Here is a 15,818-nt window from a genome sequence, read left to right as displayed (position 1 = left end):
ATTTGAAGATAGTCTAATTAAAACAAAATTCATTTCCCCTAAAACTCTGAGCTTTGAGCGATCTAATTGAACAATTTGTACAACATATTTCTGGGGTGATATATTCATCTTAAGGAAAATTGCATAAGGCATGATATTAGATGCCCAAATCTACTAAAGAATTATGAAATTTTTTGTTAAAAATTTCAAAGGTCAAGAGAAAGGGAGGAGCATGAGAATTTGATCTGTCCATGGAAAATTTTAGGGGCTAATATTCGTAGGTGGGCTAATTTTCCATGTTTTTTCCCAAAAAAGATTCGCCAATTTCCATTGTTTTCTAAAAATGATTCACCTAAATTCTATAATATAAAATTATGTTATCCTAAGAATCACCAAAAATTTATAGAGACTGTATAAAGTCATTAGAAATTTGGCTATATTTAAAAAAAATTCACCAAACGTTTTACAGTCTGCATATTAGGGACTTGTAAGATTCGCCAAAGTTTCTAAACTTTACGATAAATTTACATCCTTAAAATTTTCTCTGGATCTATCTCCAATTATAATAGCATCTGAAGGGTCAACTTTATCTAAAGAGACATAGGGGGCTTTCCTTTTCCTTTTGAATCTTTTGTAGTAACAACAATAGGTAATGGAGAGGTAGGAATTTCATTTAATTCCTTGAGTAAGAATTTTTGTTGTTGTTTCAACTTGCTCATTTCATATAGGGAGATGTTGCCTTTAAAATTCTTCATGTATTCCACAATGTTATACTCGATGGTATCAGAGACTACAAGGGTTTTAGATGAAGGAGGCTTAGAGGTAGTAGGATCAGAATTAAGGGAGGAGTAGAAGTCTTTTTTGCTATGATTTCTTTTAGTAGGAGGAGAAAGAGACGTATGCTTTTGATTTTGTTGTATGAGTATCAACAGGTCCTTTACTTCTCATACTAATAGGTAGGTCTTCTTCTTCTTCCCCATTTTCTAATGAAGTCAAAATAAAGTCCCACAAGCCATGAGCTTCTTCTAATTCTTCCTCTTGGGACTCTTCAGCAGATAGGCCTAATTCTTCCTCTTCATCATCCTGGACAGACTCTGCATTTGAGATGATGGCAAGTGGTTGTGATTGGAATGGCGTATTTTTTCTGTTGGACACCTAATCCTCAATGGGTTAGTGTGGAAGCTGAATGGACAAAAGGAGTCCAAGAGACCTTGGGATGTGAAACCCAATGGTCACAACAATGTATTATAAATGTATCTCAGTTGTTAATAAAATTGTACTCTCATGATTTATCTTTCATATTGTTCTTGCTACCCATGTGTGTTTAACATGGTATCAGAGCAGGAGATTTTTGGTCCTGCTCCAATTTGAGCTACTTGTTTTGTGGTCTCTATATATATGTCAGTTATGCCTTTCTCCTAATCAGAATTGAGTAGAATTGCCACCTTATAAAGCTTTTTACTGTGTGCAGACCTGCCAGTTCTGTCCATTACCTGTAACACTCCATTAATTCATTGTCTGCCAGAAATCTGCTACCTCTCCTACCTAATCTCTCGCACTGTATTCACTACACCTGAATCTGGCTATTTTAAGACTCTCTGTCTGACATTACCTGCGTTCTATATGCCATACCTGCGCTCTCATTCTCTGCCATATTCCATTTATAAAACCTGCGCTTAGCATTGAACCGTCACCTGAAATTCACCTGACATGCGTTGGACATTCTGCTAAATGTTGGTCACCTGAAATTCAACTGACAGAATCTTATGAAGCTGGTGGATATTGCGGATTGTATCAATTTATGACAATCGAAGGATAACATTACAGCGATTATCTCATTTGTCTGATTTCTTAAATAGTTTAACTTTGTATTTGAGTCCGAATGGGCACTGTTGTATTTAGCGCGTGCACAAATATATAACCTTTAAACTATTAAAACGCCCGTCCTAGAGGATTCGAATAGCCGCTCGCCTGTTGTATACTCCTTACCAGATTTTCACCCGCTCTTTGTTCTTCCACCTTCCCGTTGATGTTCATGGCAATGCCTTTACCAACCACACTCTTGATACGTTGAAAGCAGCGCTGCCCAAAGTCTGTTTCGCCTTTTTTTCTTCCTTGTCGTAGGCAATAACCCTGTGGAGTTTGCTTCGAAACTCCTCATCATATTCAGTTCCACGCCTCCTTTATACTCTGGCTTACATTTAAGGCAGTTTTTGTCTACTTTGATCGTGGAGATGTGTTGTTCATGCGTGGAAATGTGCTGTTGATGCGTGGAGATGTGGTGACCTTCTTTTCATGAGTGGAGATGTGTTTTGGAAGGGATCGTGGACTCCTTTTCTAGTGTTGCCAGAGATTCAGTTCCTTTACTTTTAGCATCTGCAAGTTTAGCAGAAAGATCTGCCTCTATTTCCGCACTGGTTTGGCACTGCTGTAGAATTGCATCCACTTTAGACGTTAACTCCTCATTTAACCAGGTGTTGTGCTTCTCAGTGAGCTTCTTCTATTGTAAAAGGCGAGCCTGTGTTGTGCGTGAGCGAGCAAGTTCCGCTTCATTTTCATGCAATTTGGCTTGAAGAGCACTACACTCATCTCTCATTGAAGGTATCAGGCACGGGCCACTGAACTTGCTCAAGTTCAGGCGCAGACACACAAGCTCGAGCTTGGAGCGATTAAAAAGGATGGTGAAGTTGAGCGTTTATCTCTTGAAGTCAATGAGAGATGAGCACAGTTATGTTTTGCGGTAATGGCGGTAGCATCACCCTGGGCTTGAAGTTCCTGGAAATCGAAGGTGTTGTGTATTCATTCAATAGTGACAGATAAATAGATGTCGCCTGGCAATTGAAAATCATATAATGTTATTTACATGCGTGGATTTTCAGTGGAATCGTTGTTTTCCTGTGTCTCTTTTGCTCGTCTTCTTGTGCCATCCAGTGATTTCGCTTTAGCCATTCAAAAAAAAAAATTCTGCTAGACATTACTTGAACAGTCAAAATCAGCGATTTTTATATTTTGATGGAGGAATGAGGAGTTACAATGTGACTCGCATTGGTATATCTGCACCTTGAAATAGAAAATACCATTGCCAATAGCAGTACACTGGAAGCATTGTCCAATAGGCACACCTGTGAGCTGCCTGTAAGCCTTGAAGCAGTGATTTATATTATTCTTTGTGCATATTATTCATAAGGAATCAGTCTCTATGAGTTGAATCATGGATTACGTTGCATTGTTGTGCACTTTAAAATTATTTTATGCTTTGAGAGGGTCGTAAAATACCAAATATTTTTATGTTGAGAGATAATTTAGGAGTGTAATTCACTTGGTGTATAGTGTTTACACCAACGAAAAAGAGCTGAACATAGCAAACAGAAAATTGTTTATCTTGGCTCCATCTGACTGTCAAAGGCTGAGATCTTTGTGGAGAAATTACACTAGGTTTCCCTCATCAAATGTTAAAGCTCTGCTATATTTTGTAATTTTTGAAGGAACAAGTATGTTATGGCTAAAAACAGTTCTTCATTTAATTTTCTAGATCTGAAGTTTGAATTACATATCACAGGGTCTATGATCAGACAATAAGGGATGCATTATCTGTTACATTACCTGAGGATTGAGTTGTGTTTTCAGACTTAATTGTGCTTTGAAATCTCAAGGTGTCAAGGACGAGTATGTGTTCCAAATATTACCTATGCCAAATTTATTAAGGAGTCAAATTGGAGGCTGAAATACTCATTATGTCCATAGGTGATCTGCATCTAAATTGTATTCCTTGTGTTGCATTTGCGAAAATGCCATGAAGATGAAAATAATTTGTTCACATATATCTTTGATATTTCTTGTGAATTTGGATTGAGATAGCTTTGAAGATAAATTATTCTGCCTAATGGAGTATTAAAGTATATAGAAGTTATCATCTTATTCCAAAAGTTGTATGATTTTACCATTTAGCCAAAACTTGGTGCAAATCGAAAGAGGAGCCACTTCTAATATCTTTGAAAAAAAAGGTTAAAATAAGTGTATTTAACAGAGTTTGATTTGTTGATAAAATGGGAAGACTTTATGGAGTATTAGAGTTATTGAACACACTAATACATTCTAGTGCCGAAAACATAGTCAACATCAACAAAGACACTCTCTGTGACATTCAGAGCTGCCTGCGTAATGCACAGGAAAAGATCGATTTTTTGCAGCTTGAATCACAGCTACAGCAAGAAGAGATACATCAAAATAGACATCATTCTGAACCTGTTTTTGTTCAGAACATTGAGACAACCACCCATCAGAAGCAAGTCAATAATGTTACAGTTCATTCAAATAAAGCAGCAGTTGTACATGCAGATGCAGAAACTCAGTCTGCACTTCCCAAGCCCATCATTAGACCTTGGGAACAGCTTGTCCACAACAAGCACAGAACTGGTCTTGGATATGACAAGGACTTGTCCTTTCATATTCCAAACTACTCAAAGCCCATTCAGTTTCAGAGTGTTGGATTCATTCATGATAGTTCACCTGCTCCTCATGACAGTTCACCTCCAGCTGCTCCAGACTCTGCCTCTCTTCCACAGCAACAACAGATTGTGAAATGCCAACACTGTGATCGAGTTGGCCATTTGAAAGATCACGGTTTTGATATTCATCCATGTAAGCACTGTCATAAAACCACCCATTCTTCACACAGATGCTTCAGAAACAAACTTCCTGCAAGAACAAAGATTCATCTTGGATGGATCGCTTCTTGGCAATGGGCATCAACAGCCAAGAAGATATTCCAAACACATGTCAGAGCTAGTTCCAAAGTATTGAACAGTCTTGCAATTGAGTTTCCTCCATTATCTCACCTTGTATCTAACAGGGGGGGAAATGATGGTCATCTACAAGCTTCAAAGTCACATCAAGCGAGCCTGAGCCACAACCTGCCACACCAGTTTCAGAGTTGTAGCCAGAAACAAATATGCCTGTGAACATGCCTTCAGTTGGAAATTTGGGACACTTCCTCTAGCAGAAGACTTCAGCTTCTTGCAAGTTTCGGAAGAATTCCAGGAACAAAATTTGAGAACACTTCCTCTAGTAGAAGACTCCAGCTTCTTGCCTGTTTTGGAAGAGTTCCAGGAATTGCATTAAGCATTCCAGAGTTGTTGGTCATCATTAAACCATCACAGGTTGAGACTTCCCTTTTCAGGTTGAAGTTTTCCCTTTTATACAGGATGAGACCTCCCTTTATTGGTTGAAGGTTTCCCTCTTCAAAACAATAGGAGCACTTCCTCTAGCAGAAGACTTCAGCCTCTTGCCAGTTTTGGAAGAGTTCCGGGAACTGCACTAAGCGTTCTAGTGTTGGTGGTCATCCTTAAACCACTGCCCTTTATACCAACATTTCAGAGAGCACATTCAGCCTAGTGCTGCCATGCATTTTTGCACATTTTGTATTACAGCTCTCTTCTTGGACTCATACATAACCCTTCAGATTAAGGGGGGGAATGTTGGACACCTAATCCTCAATGGGTTAGTGTGGAAGCTGAATGGACAAAAGGAGTCCAAGAGACCTTGGGATGTGAAACCCAATGGTCACAACAGTGTATTATAAATGTATATCAGTTGTTAATAAAATTGTACTCTCATGATTTATCTTTCATATTGTTCTTGCTACCCATGTGTGTTTAACATTTTCTAAAAGGCCGAAAAGGCTTTTTGGATGATTCAACAACCTATTTCTTGATCTCTACCATATTGTTTGACAAAGTTTTGAGAACCTTTTGTAATCCTTCTAGATTGAAAGGATCTTTAGGAGCTTTCTTCATTGGTTCATCCTTGAAAGTGAACTTTTTAGTTTGCTTCCTTTCCTCAAGAGTTGTTTTCTTCTCGAGGGAAGGATTCTCTTTTCTACAAACAAGGTGTTGGGCACAAGATCCCCCAAGGGAAGTTTTGGGGCTTAAAGCCCATATTTTGGTCTAATTTTTGTAATCCTAATGTAAAGACTCCACATTTTGTGGGCGCAGAGTGCATAGTTGTTAAAGAGTCATAGGGTTGTCTGCCCTTATTTTGATGTAATGTCAGTTGTAGAAGATCTACCCATGGTCCACGGACCATGGGATTGTATAAATAGAGCGAAGCTCTAAGTAGATAGAGATAAAACAATGTCAAAGTAATGAAGATGTATGCGAAATAGCTCTGAAGTGTAAGTCTAAGTTTTGGGTCGTAGCATAGGTAGAGGCTCTGCAGCTGAGTGCGTAGAGGCCTAGTAGTCTGCAGTTGAGTGCGCAGGGCAAGTCGAGTCTGTAATCATCTGGAAGTATTATTAAAGAGAAGTTTCCTATCATTTATGCGTGTCTATTTCTTGTTTATGCATCTGTTATATCGGGTATGAATTTCACTTCTAATGCTTATATGATGCGCGAATGTGTATAATTGTATTGGTTAAGTAAATGCAAGTAAGACCATTTGTTTACGTGAAGCTAACTAAGATCTTTTAATAAGAAAAGTAAGATACTTAGACTAGTTTGGGAGATATGGCAGTTCATTGCCCTAGCAGCGCGAAAGGACTTCAACCCCTAGTTAGGACTGCGGGAAAGCCGATTGTAACAGATCACGAAGGTACTGAAGGGTGGAACAGAGAGCTAGCAACCTGCGCAAAGGCAGGTATAGTTGGAAAAAACCGACATCACATCCATCTCAAGGGTGTGGAAACTTGGTTCAGCATCCCCCCATACTGCTTCGGGTTAGACTTCAGTCCGTGCTCCATGGGGTGATGCCAAAAGGACCAGTAGTATAGGGATTTGTTTGGCTACCTAACGCTAAACCTGGGTCATGCCCCCATAAGCCAACAAATGGTTTTGTTGCCAGGACCGGAATCTGCATAGATATGTGTGATCTCATATCACTGGAATCCAACTAAGAAATAAATCGAACGCTGGTTGGATAGAAAAATTCCTGAGTTTGCGACGCAGGAGAGCAAAATACCACGACTGTTAAAAGAATAGTTGCTAAACAACTACCTATATACGGAGATCCACAAAATATTTTTCGCGTCCTTCCCTACTGAGCTATATGAGTGGATCATGAAGCTAGCAGATAGCCATGGAAGGTGGAAGCTTGACGGTCCTATTGTGTGGACCCCACAGATAGTGCAAAGGTTGGAAGCATCATAGGATAAGATCACGCACATTGTCAATCATTGGCTCGATCGCATTATAGAAGGATTTGTTACTGAGTTCGCGGTCGACACCTCAATCAGCTATAGCAAGGTAGAGCGACGCTTTCTCAAAGGACCATGAGGTAAGTACATAAAATCTCTGAATACTTGGATTAAAATGTTTTTGTGCGAAAAACGGGTTATGTAGTTACCTTGATGTCCGGGCCTATGCAAAGCGGAAGAATTTACATAAACGAAGGAAATAAGGGTTGATCCAGGTGGCTCAAGAAACACACACATGACAAAGAGGGCTTATGAAAGCTCAAAAATAAAAGTGTTTGGATTATGCTCAAACCAGGACCAAAGCATAGATCTTGTCGTCCTGATCGCGGTGGTGTGAATCGTTCGTCAAAACAAGTCCGTATGTGAAAGTTAGAAGGAGTCAAAGTTCAATTAACTTTTTACTAAGTGGGCAAGCTTAAGGAGGCCACAATTTGGATAGAACCCGGCCACCAAATTCCGGCCAACCTGGTTCATATTCTGGGAAAATTTGTGGCCTGGTTAAGTTGTCTTCTTCGGTCTAAAATCTAAATATTTTGAAGTGGCCTTATTATTTTATTAAAAAAATATAACAGGAGGTGGTGGGCCACCACCCTCACCACCCCACCATACACTAACCGTATGCAAAAATAATAAGTACAGGAGTCGGCAATGGTCGAACTCGCCCAGCCCACGTGGTCGGCCACCAAGCGGGCCGCCCCATTATCATGATGAACGGTCAACCAACGTACCACCACGCACCAATTCAAATGGATACGAAGGTATGGGGCAGGCCGCCCAATGCGGACCCAACCCCCACAAAAAAAATTGCGGATTTTTTTTAAAACAATAATATAATAAAAATATGGAGGGGCGAGATTTGGTTCCCCCACCCCTCCTCAACGAATTTACCAACTTTACCATTGGGCCAAACTGACTATTGATAAGTTCGCCCAGCAAATTTATATAAACCAAGTTTTCTCAATGCATGGGGGAGATGGAGAAACTAGGAGTGGGCATGGATTTCGAGAGGAGGCAGAACCCTAACACACATTTCGAGGCGAAATATTCTTTGATGCTCGAAGATTCTCTGGGGAGGTAAAAATTATCTTTGTCAGAATATAACTAAGTTTATAGTCAATTTTCTCATATTTTCATAGGGAACGCTATGGCAAGGTTGGGTTCGCCTTTTGAGCAGTAGTTTTTCAGATTCCCAGCAGAGGAGAATCTTTGAGGAATCTTGAGGGAATCTTCTAGATTCCTTGGAGGCCGAAATTCACTAGAGTTAGAATGCAACTAACTTCATACTCATTTTTCTCATAATTCCGTAAGGAACCCAATGGTGTAGTCAGTTTCCTGATTTGAGCAGTATATTTGCAAAGGACCCAGAGGAGGTAATCTTAGAGGAATCTAGAGGGAATCTAAAATATTCCTTGAGCCCCAAATTCGCACCTTCGCAAAATTCAGAAATTCAACAGTCAATTTTGCACTATTCGATGCCACAAATCTGATGGTGTGTTCATATTTTTCATTTCTCATTCTATTCTTCAACCACTTTTCTAAGTGGAGTGAAAGTGTTAGCATTTATGTGCGAGCAACCATTTCCGTGTGATTGATGTCGTGAGATTGATGGCACAAACAACTTCAACAGTTTGACATCCACTTCTTCAGATGGCCCTTGGATGTGAGGTATATGTAATTTATTCATGTAGTTCTTTTGTTATGCATTGTGCTACACAGATCCCTGTTTGGTGCTTGATGTGGGATCTTGTTTCTTACTCATTTTCCTTATTCCTGCTTGATGTGATGCAAAATCATCAGCGTGATGTACTTGTTGTCATGATTCGTCATGTTGTGTTTGGAGATCCCTTTGTTGTATGTTGATGGGATACTCATGTTGTCGCCATGCATGTTTGCATTGAGATCCCTTTTATGCCATGTTGGCGGGATGCTCATTATCTTCATGCATGAGTTTGTGTCATACTGATAGTAGTCTTTTGACTGAGAGTTCTTGTAGCGGAACATCTCCTGGCACCACTCCTGCGTGAGGGCATTATCCCTGTATGATAGCTACATCACCTCTATGTACATCATCACTATTGACAACACTTAATGCAGCGGCCTACACCATCTTGATACTAGGGCCCTAAGACGTAGTCCCTCCTGGATGAACTTCGTTATCAACAGCTTATGTTTTCATGTGATGATGATTGTCATCTTCCTCTTCTTTACAACATGTAGATGTATTCACTTATGTTCTTTTTAAAAATGCAATTTAACACATCACGAAATTAAAAGGTCTTGGAAGGGTCCTTCGTCACACTCGGACCTGGATTAAGTGGTATCATAGCAGTCTTTACGTTGATGTGAATTGCAGCATGAATAATGGAACATGCCGCAATAGAGGATGAAAAAGTGATGTACGAGACCATGCTCAAAAATTCCAAAAGGGTGGAAATAATGTATGAAACTCTACAAAAAGAGACAGAGGAAAAGGAGCGATTGCAGCTTCAGTTGCAAGCCACAGAAGAGGCCCTGGAAGAACTGAAGCACAACAAACATAATATTCAAATAGAGAACGTTGAATTGAAGATGCATCTACATAAAGAGAAATAGGAGAAACAAAGTTTGATACGACAGCTGCAAGCAAAGGACGAGGCCTTAGAAAAGTTGCAGCGTGACCCATGTGAGGTAAAATGTAATTCTTTGAATTCACGTATGTGTCCTGATGATGATTTCACTGTTTTTGAAAATCATACCATGGGAATTGGCTCCAAACTATTGAAGAGAATGGGGTATGAAGGAAAAGGCTTAGGCATTAATGGCCAAGGCATTGTCAACCCCATCAAAGTAGAATAATTACCCCGTTAGGTAAGAGTTGACTACGTTAGAAAGGAAGTTGGGGAATGTGTTGAGACAGCTAGTGAACCACCAACAACAGATGATGAGAAGCCCTCATCAGTTCTTTCAAAATCGACAGAGGAGGTAAAAGATGTTGATTTCCTTTCGGTTTCGTCTTCACATAGTATGATTTCTGTTAGAGATTTGGAGATCCCAATTACAGCGACAAACATGAAGCTCCTTACCAGGATGAATCACGAGAAGGAAGAATAACTTGGTGTTAGTAACCAAGGCATAACTCAACCATTGGTTATGCAGAGACCTGAATTTGTAAGATTGAGACACACCAAGGGAGAATGCTCGAAGGTGTCAGATTCTTGCGGGACATTGTCAAAATCGTCGAGGAAAGAGAATGATGAGAACACATCCCCATCATCCCATGGGAGTTTCCATTGCAAGGAAAGAGCTGAGGCCAGCTCTCGTCGCCATATTTACACCAAAGATGGCAAGGAAAGAGCTGAGGCAAGCTCTCATCGCCATACTTACACCAGAAATAGTAAGGAAAGGTATAACCACTCTCGACATTCAAATGTTCATTTCGATTATGATCATGTTGTGAATGATGAACGAAAAACATGGCATCAAAAGACATGTACCTTTTATGGATTACATAACCATACATTTTCGAAGTGTTGGAAAAGAATCGCAGCACACAAAAGGATGAGGTGTGAAAGACCCTCTCAACAACAAGTAAAGAAACATGTTAAGAAAATCTGGAGGAAGAAGATGTATTGTAGTCATTGCGATAGAAGTGGCCATCAAAGAGGCACTTGTTAGAGGCTCCATCCACAGCAGCGCCTTAAAGAAAAAGTGTCGGTGCATGAACCAGGTGAAACAATTGTTCGACAAGGAAAACCGCCACAAGGACGCGACCCATTCACCTTGATAAGTGAAAAATGGTTTCTAGAGATGTTAGCGTGTCATGGTCATGCTTTTGTAAATCATTTGTTGCATTTCAAAATGTAAAAGTGATGATGTGTTTTCCATCACTTGTTCAGCAACAATGATGCCTAGTCTTATTTTTAGTTACATTTTACACTCTGAGAGTGATGTTTTGTTTCCATCACGTGTCAAAGAAATAATAGTGTTTGGGCTTATGATTGTAAATCATGTGTTGCAGTGATGATGTGTTTTCCATCACTTGTTGAAGCCACAATGATATGTTGGCCTCATTTTTGTAGATGGGGTATTGTGTCCATCTTGTTGTAAACTTAACCACCAAGTATGTGTTATAAACTCATGGCAAGTGTGGGACGCTTGGGTCATTAGTTGGTCATGAAAGTCAAGCATGTCATTTGCGAAAACAATGTACTATAGGTTGCAGAGGTTGTAGGTGTTGGCTCATCTCTTAAGGCTCCGAAGAACAAAAGTGAAGGAGATGGAAGCAAGACCTTTCAAGACGCTTGTGAGGCAGAAAAAGTACAAAAAAGTTGCAGATTATTTTTCATGCTTTTGGAGGACCAAAAGCTCCTCAATGGGGAGGATTAATCCAAGTGGCTCAAGAGACACACATAGGACAAAGAGGGCTTATGAAAGCTCAAAAATCAAAGTGTTTGGTTTATGCTCAAACTAGGACCAAAGTGTAGATCTCGTCGTCCTGATCATGGTGGTGTGAACGGTTCGTCAAACCGAGTCTGTATTCGAAAGTTAGAAGCAGTCAAAGTTTGGTTGACTTTTTGTTGACTGGGCAGGCTTAAGGAGGCCACAATTTGGACAGAACCCACCCACCAGATTCTGGCCAACCAGGGCCAGATTCAAGGCGAATTTGTGGCCCAGTTAATTTGTCTTCTTCAGCCTAAAATCCGAATATTTCAAAGTGGCCTTATTATTATATTAAAATAAATAAATAAATAAATAACGGGAGTTGGTGGGCCACCACCCCCACCACCCCACCATACACCAATCGTATGCCAAAACAATAAGTATGAGAGGTTGTGGGGGTCGAACTCGCCCAGACCACGTGGCCGACCCCCAAGCGGGTGGCCCCATTAACACGATGAACGGTCAACCAACGTACCACCACACGCTAATTCGAATAGATACGGAGGTATGGGGCAGGCCGCCCAATGCAGCCGCGACCCCCCCAAAAAACTCTGCAGATTGTTTTTAAAATGATAATATAATAAAAATAGGGAGGGGTGGGATTTGATCCCTTGACCCCTCGTCAACGAATTTACCAACTTTACCACTAGGTCAAACTGCCTTATTGATAAGTCCGCCCACCAAATTTATATAAACCCAGTTTTCTCAGTGCACGGGGGAGATGGAGGAACTAGGAGTGGGCACGGATTTCAAGCCAAAGGAGGTAGAACCCTAACATGCATTTCGAGGTAGAATATTCTTTGATGCCCGAAGATTCTTCGGGGAGGTAAAAATTATTTTTGTCAAAATATAACCAAGTTTATAGTCAATTTTCTCAGATTTTCGCAGGGAATGCTATGGCGAGGTTGGATTCGCGTTTTGAGTAGCAGTTTTGCAGATTCCATGCAGAGGAGAATCTTTGAGGAATCTTGAGGGAATATTCTAGATTCCTTGGAGGTTGAAATTCGCTAAAGTTAAAATGCAGCCAACTTCATACTCATTTTTCTCAGAATTTCGCAAGGAACCCAATGGTGCAGTAAGTTTCCTGATTTGAGAAGCAGATTTGCAAAGGACCCAGAGGATGGAATCTTGAGGAATCTAAGGGGAATCTAAAAGATTCCTTGAGCCCTAGATTTGCACTTTCTCAGAATTAAGAAATTCGATAGTTGATTTTGCACTATTTGACACCACAAATTTGATGGTGTGTTCAGATTTTTCATTTTCTCATTCTATTCTTCGGCCAATTTTCTAAGTGGAGTGTAGGTGTTAGCATTTATCTGTGGGCAGCCATTTCCATGTGATTGATGGCACAAACAACTTCAGCAGTTTGAGATCTTCAGATGGCCCTTAGATGTGAGGTATATGTAGTTTATTCATGTACTTCTTTTGCTATGCATTGTGCTGAACATATCCCTGTTTGTTGGTTGATGTGGGATCTTGTTTCTTGCTCTTTTTCCTGATTCCTACTTTATGTGATGAAGAATCATCAGTGTGATGTACTTGTTGTCATGATTCGTCATGTTGTGTTTGGAGATCCCTTTGTTGTATGTTGATGGGATACTCATGTTGTCACCATGCATGTTTGCATTGAGATCCCTTTTATGCCATGTTGGTGGGATGCTCATTATCATCATGCATGAGTTTGTGTCATACTAATAGGAGTCTTTTGACTAAGAGTTCCTGTAGTGGAACATCTCTTGGTGCCACTCCTGCGTGAGGGCCTTATCCTTGTATGATAGCGACATCACCTCTATGTACATCATCACTATTGATAGCACTTAATGCAGCGGCCTATTCCATATTGACACCGGGGCTTGAAGACATAGTCCCTCTTGGACGAAATCCGTTATCAACGACTTATGTTTTCATGCGCTGATGATTGTCATGTTCCTCCTCTTTATAGCATGTAGATGTATTCACTTATGTTCTTTTTAAAAATGCAATTTAACACATCACGAAAGTAAAAGGTCTTGGAAGGGTCCTTCATCACACCCGGACCTGGATCAAGGGTCCAAAGCATAGCCACTTGATTTCACCTCCACGAGGAGACAAAGAAGGGATCGCAAAGGTCTTTCTACAAAGGAATATTCATCTGATAAGACAGGGATTTCCATGAATACCACCTCCACCCACACCACCTCCATCTTCACCACCATAACCTCCAACTTAGCTTGTAACAACTCCACCACCACCGCAATTTAGTATGGAAAACACAGTGAAGTTGCCTGTGTTCAAAGGTCTGGGAAATGAGGATTCGGACCAATTCTGGTTCATTGTAAGGGTTGTATGGGAAGTGCAAGGTGTTACAGATGACCATATAAAGAAAGCGACACTGGTTAGCATCCTGCAGGATCACGTGTTGACCTGGTATATTAAGTACTCCTATGATAACCTGAATGCGAGAGTCGCAGATATCCAAACAACACTAAATAGGGAATTTAGCAGGCCTAAATCCGAAGCACAGTCGATTGTGGGATTCAAAGAGATCACGATGCTACCAAGTGAGACTCACTGGGAACCAGATTAGAGGCTGAAATGTATGATCCACAAAGCCAATATGAATTTTACAGATGGACAACGTCGTGAGTGGTTTGTAGCTTCGTTACTACCACATTTAAGGAGTGCACTATCGCAGCAGAAGATAACAACCCAAGTAGATTCTTTAGAGATTTATATGAGGTTACATGAGACCCCGATGCAAGATCCTAACCTAGGAGTTCAGCAGATCCATGCGCAACTGAATAATTTGTGCCTTGAGATGCAAATTCTGAAACAGGATAGGATTGTTTAGCTAGAGGTACGTGAAGAAGTGTGGTGCATAAAATGCAAGAGTCAGAGTCATGACAAAGACCACTGCCTGGTCTTTACAAATTACCTTGTAGGAGGAGGATCGATGCCTTTAAGGCAGAAGCTCAAGCAGGACCTAGAATGACACCTACTTTGTGGTGCGCTATCTATCAAATAGCAGGAAAACATGCCATGGATAACTGCCACTTGTTACAGAAGTATACGCAAAATCTGCAATAGTTATTCTGCAACTTTTGTAGGTTGGTGGGACATGATGAGTGTACTTGTAGAAGATATGAATTGATGATGGATAGAATGCCTAGCTATAGGGTTCAGGCTGAAATTCAGTCCCTTGACCATAATGTAGGGATGGAGCGGATAGGATTTTAGTGGTGCGGACGAGGCTGAGGCAGAGGAGGACCTGGTAGAGGTCGCGGATAGTTGATTTTCTACAATTGCGAAGGGATGAGGCACTATGCCCGCGATTGCACTAATCCAATGCGCCCGTCGTGCAAGTATTGCACACTGTTTGATCATGAGACAAAATATTGCCCTATGCTGATAGCCAGGATACGTGACGAAGGAGAGCTACCGCCTCCCCCCACTCAGAACCTGCAGACGATGAGGTCTGAGCTACATGAGGAAGATCTGAACTTAAATATAGTGCTTCGAAGTGGAATCACGACGAGAGATGACAAAGGAAAACAGTTGGAAGACAGTACATGGGTTCGCAAAGCCCTAGCAAAAGAAGTCGAGTTTGATTTGGAGCGCATTTGGGAAACCTTCATGGAAGCTAAGAAGAGCTTCACTGAGGCCTCCACTTTAGGAAGAAAGGATAAATCGGAGCCAGAGATGGACCCCTTTATGCTGACAACTTTCCTCGAAACCTATATGAAGTTACTGCGCTACAGTAAGGCTGTGAAAGGGTTATAGGAGCTCATCAATAGATGTGCTGGGACCACGCTAGGTGAACCGCACGTAGTCCACAAGATCGGAAAGCATAAGACAAGTACAGGATGTGAAATGAGACTCACCATGCAGATCAAAGAATACAAGATGGATCAAGTCGTTCTGGAATTGGGATCAGATGCGAATGTTCTACCAAAATAGACATGGGAGTGAATGGGGAGACCTACGCTGCAATGGTCTCCAATTCAACTAAGGATGGTGAATAAACAGAAAATCATACCCATGGGGCAATTGCAGGAAATAACCGTGGATATTAAGGGAGTGAGTGTGCTGGAAAATTTTGAAGTAATATAGATTGTTGATGACAGTAATCTCTACCCAGCGCTCTTGGGAATTGACTGGGATACTAATATGAATGGGGTAATCAACCTGAAGAAGCGAAAGATGATTTTTTGAGAAGAAGTCACTATGCATAATAATACCCCTCGATCTTGCT

The sequence above is a fragment of the Pinus tabuliformis genome, chromosome 1_1 (genome assembly GCF_031772625.1).
Source record: "Pinus tabuliformis cultivar Carrire ecotype Pingquan chromosome 1_1, CPIR1, whole genome shotgun sequence".
NCBI lineage: Eukaryota > Viridiplantae > Streptophyta > Pinopsida > Pinales > Pinaceae > Pinus > Pinus tabuliformis.
The sequence above is the reverse complement of the archived record's forward strand: the minus strand, read 5'-3'. Positions refer to the sequence as shown.